We start from the raw sequence: 10,364 nt of genomic DNA, 5'->3' as shown, positions 1-10,364 counted from the left end.
GTTTCTTAGGAGTTCCACCCTTAAAAGTGTAATTGGCGAGCATGGTGGAGATCTCAAGATCAGGTATCTTTCTCTTATTGGTCATAATATCCTTCATGTACTTGGCATAAGGTGACAGTTTGAGCATATCAGTCAAACGCATTTGCAAAAAGATGGGTCTAATCATTTCAACAAAGCTCTCAAAATCGTCATCATCCTTTTTCTTGGATGGTTTAGGAGGAAAGGCATGGGTTTTTGAACCCATGGTTCTCTTTCTTTACCATGCTTCCTAGCAATGAAATCATTCTTATCGTATCGCTTGTTCGTAGGTTTTGGGTTATCAAGATCAGCAGTAGGCTCAATCTCCACATCCTTATCATTGCTAGGTTGAGCATCAACATGAGCATCGTTATCTATATTTTCACTAGGTTCGTGTTCATCACCAGATTGTGTTTCGGCATCAGACACAGAAACATCATCTTTCTTCTTGAAGAGGAAAGGGTGATGCAGCACAGGTGTAACAACAATCGGTGAACTAGCGTGCAAGTTTCTATCATCTTTCTTCTTCTTCCTATTACCAGGATGACTAGGTGCATCAGCATTGACTCCTTGAGAATCTTGCTCAATTCTCTTAGGATGGCCCTCAGGATATAAAGGTTCGTGAGTCATTCAGCCTCCTTGCTACTTCTCAAACAACAGTGCCAGAAATTGGCACGTTGACCGAGATTTGACTTGCGTTGGTTTTTCCCTTGAAGAGGAAAGGGTGATGCAGCACAGGAGCAGTAAGTATTTCCCTCAGTTTGAGAACCAAGGTATCAATCCAGTACGAGGATCGCGTCAAGTCGAGAGTACCTGCACAAACACAAAAGAGCTTGCACCCAACGCTATAAAGGGGTTGTCAATCCCTTCAAGATTGTTTGCAAAGTGAGAACTGAAAGCGGAAAGCAAAACAAAGTAAAAGTGTAAGGATGAAAATATGATGTTTGAGTAGACCCGGGGGCCATAGTGTTCACTAGAGGCTTCTCTCAAAGTAGCAAATAACACGGTGGGTGAACAAATTACTGTCGAGCAATTGATAGAACCGCGCAAAGTGATGATGATATCTAAGGCAATGATCATACATATAGGCATCACGTCCGAGACAAGTAGACCGATACTTTCTGCATCTACTACTATTACTCCACACATCGACCACTATCCAGCATGCATCTAGTGTATTGAGTTCATGACGAACAGAGTAACGCCTTAAGCAAGATGACATGATGTAGAGGGATAAACTCAAACCAATGATGAAAACCCCATCTTTTTACCCTTGATGGCAACAACACGATACGTGCCTTGCTACCCCTTCTGTCACTCGGTGAGATCACCGCACAGTATGAACCCAAAACCAAGCACTTGTCCCATTGCAAGAATCCTAGATCTAGTTGGCCAAAAAAAACCCACAACTCGAAGAGAATTACAAGGATATGAAATCATGCATATAAGAAATCAGAGAAGACTCAAAAAATATTCATAGATAATCTGATCATAAATCCACAATTCACCGGATCTCGACAAACACACCGCAAAGGAAGATTACATCGGATAGATCTCCATGAAGACCGTGGAGAACTTTGTATTGAAGATCCAAGAGAGAGAAGAAGCCATCTAGCTACTAGCTATGGACCCGTAGGTCTGTGGTGAACTACTCACGCATCATCGGAGAGGCAATGGTGTTGATGAAAAGGCCCTCCGTCTCCGAAACCCCCTCCGGCAGGGCACCGGAAAGGTCTCGAGATGAGATCTCACGGAAACGGAAGCTTGCGGCGGTGGAAAAGTGTTTTCGTGGCTCCCTTGATTTTTTCTGGGATTTTATGGATTATATAGGCCAAAGACCTAGGGCACAGGAGGTCCAGGGGCCCACAAGCCACGGAGGAGCGACCTCCCCCCTGGCCGCGGTAGGGGGCTTGTGGGGTCCCTGCGGACCCCCTGCCTTGGTTCTCAAGTCTCCCGATCTTCTTCTGTTTCGGAAAAATCTTTTCGGAAGTTTTATTCCGTTTGGACTCCGTTTCAAATCCTCCTCTGAAACGGGTCAAAAACACGGAAAACACAGGAACTGGCACTTGGCACAGAGTTAATAATTTAGTCCCAAAAAAGATATAAAAGGCATATAAAACATCCAAAGTTTGACAAGATAATAGCATGAAACCATCAAAAATTATAGATACGTTGGAGACGTATCAAGCATCCCCAAGCTTAACTCCTGCTCGTCCTCGAGTAGGGAAGTGATAAAAACTGAATTTTTTATGTTGCATGCTACCTAGCATAGTTGTCCTTTGTAACTTATTTCATGTGACATGAATGTTCAGATCCGTAAGATTCAAAACAATAGTTTGCTATTGACGTGAAAACAATAATACTTCAAGCAAACTAGCAAGGTAATCATAAACTTTCGAAATAACAAGGCCAAAGAAAGTTATCCCTACAAAATCATATAGTCTGGCTATGCTCCATCATCCCCAGACAACTAATTTAAATCACGCACAACCCCGGTATTGGCCAAGTAACTGTTTTTGCACTCTTACTTTCTCAAACTTTTTTCAACTCTCACGCAATACATGAGCATGAGCCATGGATATAGCACTATAAATGCAGTAGAGTGTGGTGGTGGTTGTGAGACAAAAAGGAGGAGATGGTCACATTGACTCGGCGTATTAAAAAGGCTATGGAGATGCCCATTAACAGATACCAATGTGACTAAGTAGGGATTGCCATACAAAGGATGCACTAGAGCTATAAGTATGTGAAAGCTCAAAAGGAGAACTAGTGGGTGTGCATCCAACTTGCTTGCTCACGAAGACCTAGGGCAATTTTGAGGCAGCCCATCAATGGAATATACAAGCCAAGTTTTATAATGAAAATTCCCACTAGTATATGGAAGTGTCAAAACAAGAGACTCTCTATCATGAAGAACATGGTGCTATTTTGAAGCACAAGTGTGGAAAAGGATAGTAGCATTGTCCCTTCTCTCATTTTCTCTCATTTTTTTTGTTTTGGGCTCACTGGCCTCTCTTTTTTTGGTGGGCATCTTTGGCCTCTTTTTTTAATTATTTCCTCACATGGGACAATGCTCTAATAATGATGATCATCACACTTTTATTTACTCAAAGCTCAAAGCTTAGAACAAGGATGACTCCATAAGAAACGTCTCATGCAATGATCTAGCGTAGCAATGACATCAAAAAACGGACAAGCCATGAAAACATCATGCTAGCTATCTTACGATCAGGCAAAGCAATATGACAATAATTTCACAAGTTATGAGACGGAACGGTGAAGTTGCATGGAAATATATCTCGGAATGGCTATGAAGATGCCATAGTAGGTAGGTATGGTGGCTGTTTTGAGGAAGGCATATGGTGGTTTGTGCACCCACAAAAATTGCGCGGTACTAGAGATGCTAGCAATGGTGGAAGGGTGAAAGTGCGTATAATCCATGGACTCAACATTAGTCATGAAGAACTCATATACTTGTTGCAAAAGTTCTTATTAGTAATCGAAACAAAGTGCTAAACGCATACTCCTAGGGCAAGGGTTGGTAGGTATTAACCATCGCGCGATCCCGAACGCAACACAAAGGATGACAATCAATAGATCAATTATGCTCCGACTTCCTAACAAAGCGGTTCACCATATGTGCATGTTACGAGAATCACTAAATTCAGCACAAGTATTTCTAGATTCACAACACCCTACTAACATAACTCTTAATATTACCAAATCCATGTCAAAAACTAATTGAGAGGAATCAAACTTCTCTTTCTACTCAATGCACATGAAGATGGAAGTTTTTGTATCCTCTTTGGATACCTATCACTTTTGGGACTACTTTCATAGCACAAACCAACTACCAAGTCACACACCGTCGTGCTCTAAAAGATCTAAGTGAAGTACTCAGAGCAAAATCAACTAGCTCAAAGGATATAAGTGAAGCACATGTGAGCTAAATTGCCTAACTCAAAAGGTATAAGTGAAGCTCAACGAGTATTCTAGCAAATTCACGATGAGTGCATGTCTCTCTCAAAAGGTGTGCAGCAAGGATGATTGTGACACAACAAAAAGAAAAGACTCCTATCGTACAAGATGCTCCAAGCAAAACACATATCATGTGGTGAATAAAAATATTGATCCAAGTAACGTTACTGATGGATTGAAGACGAAAGAGGGGATGCCTTCCCGGGGCATCCCCAAGCTTAGGCTTTTTGGTGTCCTTGAATTGTCTTGGGATGCCCAAGGCATCACCAAGCTTGAGCTCTTTCCACTCTTTATCTCTTTGTCCATGAGAACATCACCCAAAATTTGAAAACTTCACAACACAAAACTTAAACAGAAACTCGTGATATAATTAGCATAAGAAAACAAACTACCACTTCCTTAGGTACTCTAGCAAACTTTAATTCTATTTATATTGGTGTTAGATTACTGTATTTTCACTTCTCCATGGCTAGTACCCCCCGATACTATCCATAGTTTCATCAAAACAACCAACCAACTCAACAAAAACAGAATCTATCAAAAACAGACCAGTCTGTAGCAATCTGTATACTTCGTATACTTCTCTACTTCAAAAATTCTGAAATATTACGAAAGTAGGGGAAATTTGTATATCAATCAGCAAAAAGAATCAACTCAAAAGCTCTTATTGTATAGAAATGAAAAATAATTTCGTGAGCAGAAAGTTTGTGTCTTTTTCCAGCATGATCAAACAACTATCACACAAGCCATCATAAAGGCTTTGCTTGGCACAAACACAAAAAGAAAAACAAAACACACAATCATTACAGAATTATGATGGTGTGGATGCAATAAAACAGAAAGAAAAAGGATAATTTTATTGGGTTGCCTCCCAACAAGCGCTATTGTTTAACGCCCTTAGCTAGGCATAAGGCGATAGAATCACGTTTCGTCGTCTTTGGTGCTCAAACCATAAGTAGCGCGATCATTCATCATGTTAAGATCTTCATCTTTCTTACTAGATGATTCACCACTAACTTTAGGAACAAAAACGGACTTGATGGCCGTATTGTGGGCAAAATTTGGAGTATTCTGCACAGCGGCAAAAGCGGAACCCAAGTTGGTTATAACATCCTCTAGTTTGCCAATCCTAGCGGAATCATGTCCTAGTTTTTCGTTAACCGTGGGTTCCTTCTCCTTTAAATTTTTCAAAACCATTCCCACCTTGGATCCGTACTGAGTGATTTGATTGTGGATCTTTTTATCCAAATTCGCAATGAGTTCAATCGTAGCAACTCTATTTTCAATGGCGTCTAGCCTACGCATCACATGTTCCAGAGTTAAGGTAGTTCCATGAACCATGAGTGGGGGTGAGTCTACCAAATTTATTACAACTCCGTAAGAATCAACGGTATGGCTACCCAAGAAATTTCCGCCTACGATGGTGTCAAGAATATACCCATTCCAAGGAGAAATACCCACATAAAAACTGTGAAGCAGGACGTTAGTAGATTGCTTACGAGTAGATCTACTGTGAGCATTGCAAATCCTATACCAAGCGTCCTTTAAGTTTTCTTCCTCATTTTGCTTGAAATTGAGAACTTCGTTCTCGGGAGTATCATTCGAAGTGGTGGGTCTAGCCATGGATAGACTATCCCACACAAATGAACAGAAAGCAAGCGAGAGAAACGGTGTGAACGAGAAAGGCAAATGAAAACGGCAAATTGGTGAAGTGGGGGAGAGGAAAACGAGAGGCAACTGGCAAACAAAGTAAATAAAAGAGATGAGTTTGAGACACTTACTTGGATGAGATCTTGACTTGATCCTCCCCGGCAACGGCGCCAGAAATCCTTCTGCTACTTCTCAAACAACAGTGCCAGAAATTGGCACGTTAACGGAGATTTGACTTGCGTTGGTTTTTCCCTTGAAGAGGAAAGGGTGATGCAGCAAAGGAGCAGTAAGTATTTCCCTCAGTTTCAGAACCGATGTATCAATCCAGTAGGAGGATCGCGTCAAGTCCAGAGTACCTGCACAAACACAAAAGAGCTTGCACCCAACGCTATAAAGGGGTTGTCAATCCCTTCAAGATTGTTTGCAAAGTGAGAACTGAAAGCGGAAAGCAAAACAAAATAAAAGTGTAAGGCTGAAAATATGATGTTTGAGTAGACCCGGGGGCCATAGTGTTCACTAGAGGCTTCTCTCAAAATAGCAAATAACACGGTGGGTGAACAAATTACTGTCGAGCAATTGATAGAACCGCGCAAAGTCATGACGATATCTAAGGCAATGATCATACATATAGGCATCACGTCCGAGACAAGTAGACCGATACTTTCTGCATCTACTACTATTACTCCACACATCGACCGTTATCCAGCATGCATCTAGTGTATTGAGTTCATGACGAACAGAGTAACGCCTTAAGCAAGATGACATGATGTAAAGGGATAAACTCAAACCAATGATGAAAACCCCATCTTTTTACCCTTGATGGCAACAACACGATACATGCCTCGCTACCCCTTCTGTCACTGGGTGAGGTCACCGCATGGTATGAACCCAAAACCAAGCACTTCTCCTTGCAAGAATCATAGATCTAGTTGGCCAAACAAAACCCACAACTCGAAGAGAATTACAAGGATATGAAATCATGCATATAAGAAATCAGAGAAGACTCAAATAATATTCATAGATAATCTGATCATAAATCCACAATTCATCGGATCTCGACAAACACACCGCAAAGGAAGATTACATCGGATAGATCTGCATGAAGATCGTGGAGAACTTTGTATTGAAGATCCAAGAGAGATAAGAATCCATCTAGATACTAGCTATGGACCCGTAGGTCTGTGGCGAACTACTCACACATCATCGGAGAGGCAATGGTGTTGATGAAGAGGCCCTCCGTCTCCGAAACCCCCTCCGGCAGGGCACCGGAAAGGTCTCCAGATGAGATCCCGCATAAACGGAAGCTTGCGGTGGCGGAAAAGTGTTTTCGTGGCTCCCTTGATTTTTTCTGGGATTTTAGGGATTATATAGGCCAAAGACCTAGGGCAGAGGAGGTCCAGGGGGGCCACAAGCCAGGGAGGTGCAGCCTCCCCCTGGCCGCGGCTGCGGGGCTTGTGGGGTCCCTGGGGACCCCCTGCCTTGGTTCTCAAGTCTCCCGATCTTCTTTTGTTTCGGAAAAAATCTTTTCGGAACTTTTATTCCGTTTGGACTCCGTTTCAAATCCTACTCTGAAAAGTGTCAAAAACACAGAAAAACAGGAACTGGCACTTGGCATTGAGTTAATAAGTTAGTCCCAGAAAATATATAAAAGGCATATAAAACATCCAAAGGTTGACATGATAATAGCATGAAACCATCAAAAATTATAGATACGTTGGAGACGTATCACTCCTCTAGTAACAACTCTAATAGAATTGTCATTCAATTCATTGAGCAAGTCATTCTGAGCCTTAAGCACTTGTTCTACTTGGGTAGTGACCATAGAAACATGCTTACTGATAAGCTTAAGATCACTAATATTTCTATCCAAACAAGCACTTATATGATTGATCATACTAGCGTTTCGTTCCAGTTGTCTGCTGACATAATCGCTGAAACTTTGTTGTTTGGCAACAAAGTTATCAAACTCATCAAAGCATAGGCTAGCAGGTTTATCATAAGGTATATCACTCTCGTTGAATCTACGAAGAGAATTTACTTCTACCACCTGTGTCGGGTTATCAAGACCATGAATTTCCTCAATAGGTGGCAGACTCTTAACATCTTCGGATCTAATGCCCTTCACTTGCATAGATTTCTTGGCTTCTTGCATATCTTCAGGACTAAGAAATAGGATACCTCTTTTCTTAGGAGTTGGCTTCGGAGGTGGTTCGGGAATAGTCCAAGCATTATCATTGATCAAGATATTATTGAATAGAGTTTCAGCTTGTTCTACAGTTCGTTCCCTAAAAACACAACCAACACAACTATCTAGGTGGTCTCTAGAAGCATCGTTCAATCCATTATAGAAGATATCAAGTATCTCATTTTTCTGGAGAGGGTGATCAGGCAAAGCATTGAGCAACTGGATAAGCCTCCCCCAAGCTTGTGGGAGACTCTCTTCTTCAATTTGCACAAAGTTATATATTTCCTGCAAGGCAGCTTGCTTCTTATGGGCAGGAAAATATTTCTTAGAGAAGTAGTAAACCATATCATGGGGACTACGCACACAACTAGGAGCAAGAGAAGTAAACCAGCTTTAGCATCACCCTTTAATGAGAAAGGAAACAACTTAAGGATATAGTAGTGGCGAATCTTTTCCTCACTAGTGAATAGGGTGGCTATATCGTTGAGCTTAGTAAGATGTGCTACAACGGTTTCAGATTCATAACCGTGAAAAGGATTGGATTCAACCAGAGGGATTAATTCAGGATCGACAGAGAATTCATAATCCTTATCAGTGACAAAGATAGGCGAAGTAGCAAACTTAGGGTCATACTTCATTCTAGCGTTCAGGGATTTCTCTTTCCACTTGCGTAAAAGATTCTCAAGGTCATAGCTATCCTTACAAGCAAGAAAGTCTTCAGCTACCTCTCCCTCCATAACATAACCCTTAGGTATATCAGGCAGTTCATATCTAGGGGAGCTAGGTCTAAAAGGTGTAACAGTAGGTTCTATCTCAGTAATCTCATCAGTCTCAGAAGCAACATAAGCATCAGCAGTAACTCTAGCAATGTGAGCATCAAGAAATTCACCCAAAGGCATAGCATGCAAAGTAACATCATAAGCATCATGGATAGCAGAAGTAGCATCATCAAGCACACGCGACATATCACGAATACTAGCAGGAGGTGGTATTGCAAACTTACTCGTAACTGAAAATGAATCAAGTGCAGAGCTAGATGGTAGTTCCTTACCTGTCCTCGTAGTTGAGGGCAAGACTTTGGTTTTTGGATCTCTCAGATTCTTCATAGTGACCAGCAAATATAAATCCCAAGTGACTCGGAGAATATAGCTATGCTCCCCGGCAACGGCGCTAGAAAATAGTCTTGATAACCCACAAGTATAGGGGATCGCAACAGTTTTCGAGGGTAGAGTATTCAACCCAAATTTGTTGATTCGACACAAGGGGAGCGAAAGAATACTCTCGAGTATTAGCAGCTGAGTTGTCAATTCAACCACACCTGAAAGATTTAGTATCTGCAAGCAAAGTATCAGTAGCAAGGTGGTACGATAGCAACGGTAGCAGTGGTAAGAGCAGTAACAGCAGGTAACAGCAGTAACAACAGTAGGAAGTAACAGTAGTAGCAAGTGTGACAGCAGCAACAAGTGTGTGAGTAGCAAAGTAACTAGCAAAGGACCAGTGTGGGACAACTCGTAGGCATTGGATCGGTGATGGATGATTGTGCTGGATGGCATTCATCATGCAACAGTTAAAACAGAAAATGATACGCAACTAGCTCCAGTTCGTCAATGTGATGTAGGCATGTACTCCGTATATAGTCATACGTGCTTAGGGAAAAGAACTTGCATGACATCTATTGTCCATCCCTCCTGTGGCAGAGGGGTCCTAATGGAAACTACGGGATATTAAGGCTCTCCTTTTAATAGAGAACCGGAACAACGCATTAGCACAAAGTGAATACATGGACTCCTCATACTATGGTCATCATCGGGAGTGGTTCCGGCTATTGTCACTCCGGGGTTGCCGGGTCATAACACATAGTAGGTGACTACAACTTGCAAGGTCGGATCTAAAACACACATATATTGACGAGAACATAATAGGTTCAGATCTAAAATCATGACACTCGGGCCCTAGTGACAGGCATTAAGCATAGCCAACTAGTAGCAACATCAATCTTAGAACATAGTGGATACTAGGGATCAAACCCCATCAAAACTAACTCGATTACATGATAAATCTCAGCGAACCCATCACCGTTCAGCAAGCCTACAATGGAATTACTCACGAACGGTGAAGAGCATCATGGAATTGGCGATGGAGGAAGGTTGATGATGACGATGGCGTCGATTTCCCCTCTCCGGAGCCCAGAACGGACTCCATATCTCCCCTGCGGAGGAAGAACAGGCGGTCGCGGCAACTCCGTATCGTAAAACACAATGAATCCTTCTCTCTGTTTTTTTTCGGGCGAAAGAGACTAAATAGAGCTGGAATTGGAGGTGGCGGAGCTCCGTGGGCCCCACAAGCCTGCATGGCGCGACCAGGGGGCGCCCTGTGGGCTTGTGGGCTCTCAGCTCCGTGCCCCAGTGTAATTCTTGCGCAAGTATTTTTTATATATTCCACAAAAAATCGTCGTAAATTTCCAGGTCATTTCGAGAACTTTTATTTCTGCACAAAAACAACACCATGGCAATTATGCTGAAAACAACGTCAG

This window comes from Hordeum vulgare, chromosome 5H, assembly GCF_904849725.1.
Source record: "Hordeum vulgare subsp. vulgare chromosome 5H, MorexV3_pseudomolecules_assembly, whole genome shotgun sequence".
Lineage (NCBI taxonomy): Eukaryota > Viridiplantae > Streptophyta > Magnoliopsida > Poales > Poaceae > Hordeum > Hordeum vulgare.
The sequence above is the reverse complement of the archived record's forward strand: the minus strand, read 5'-3'. Positions refer to the sequence as shown.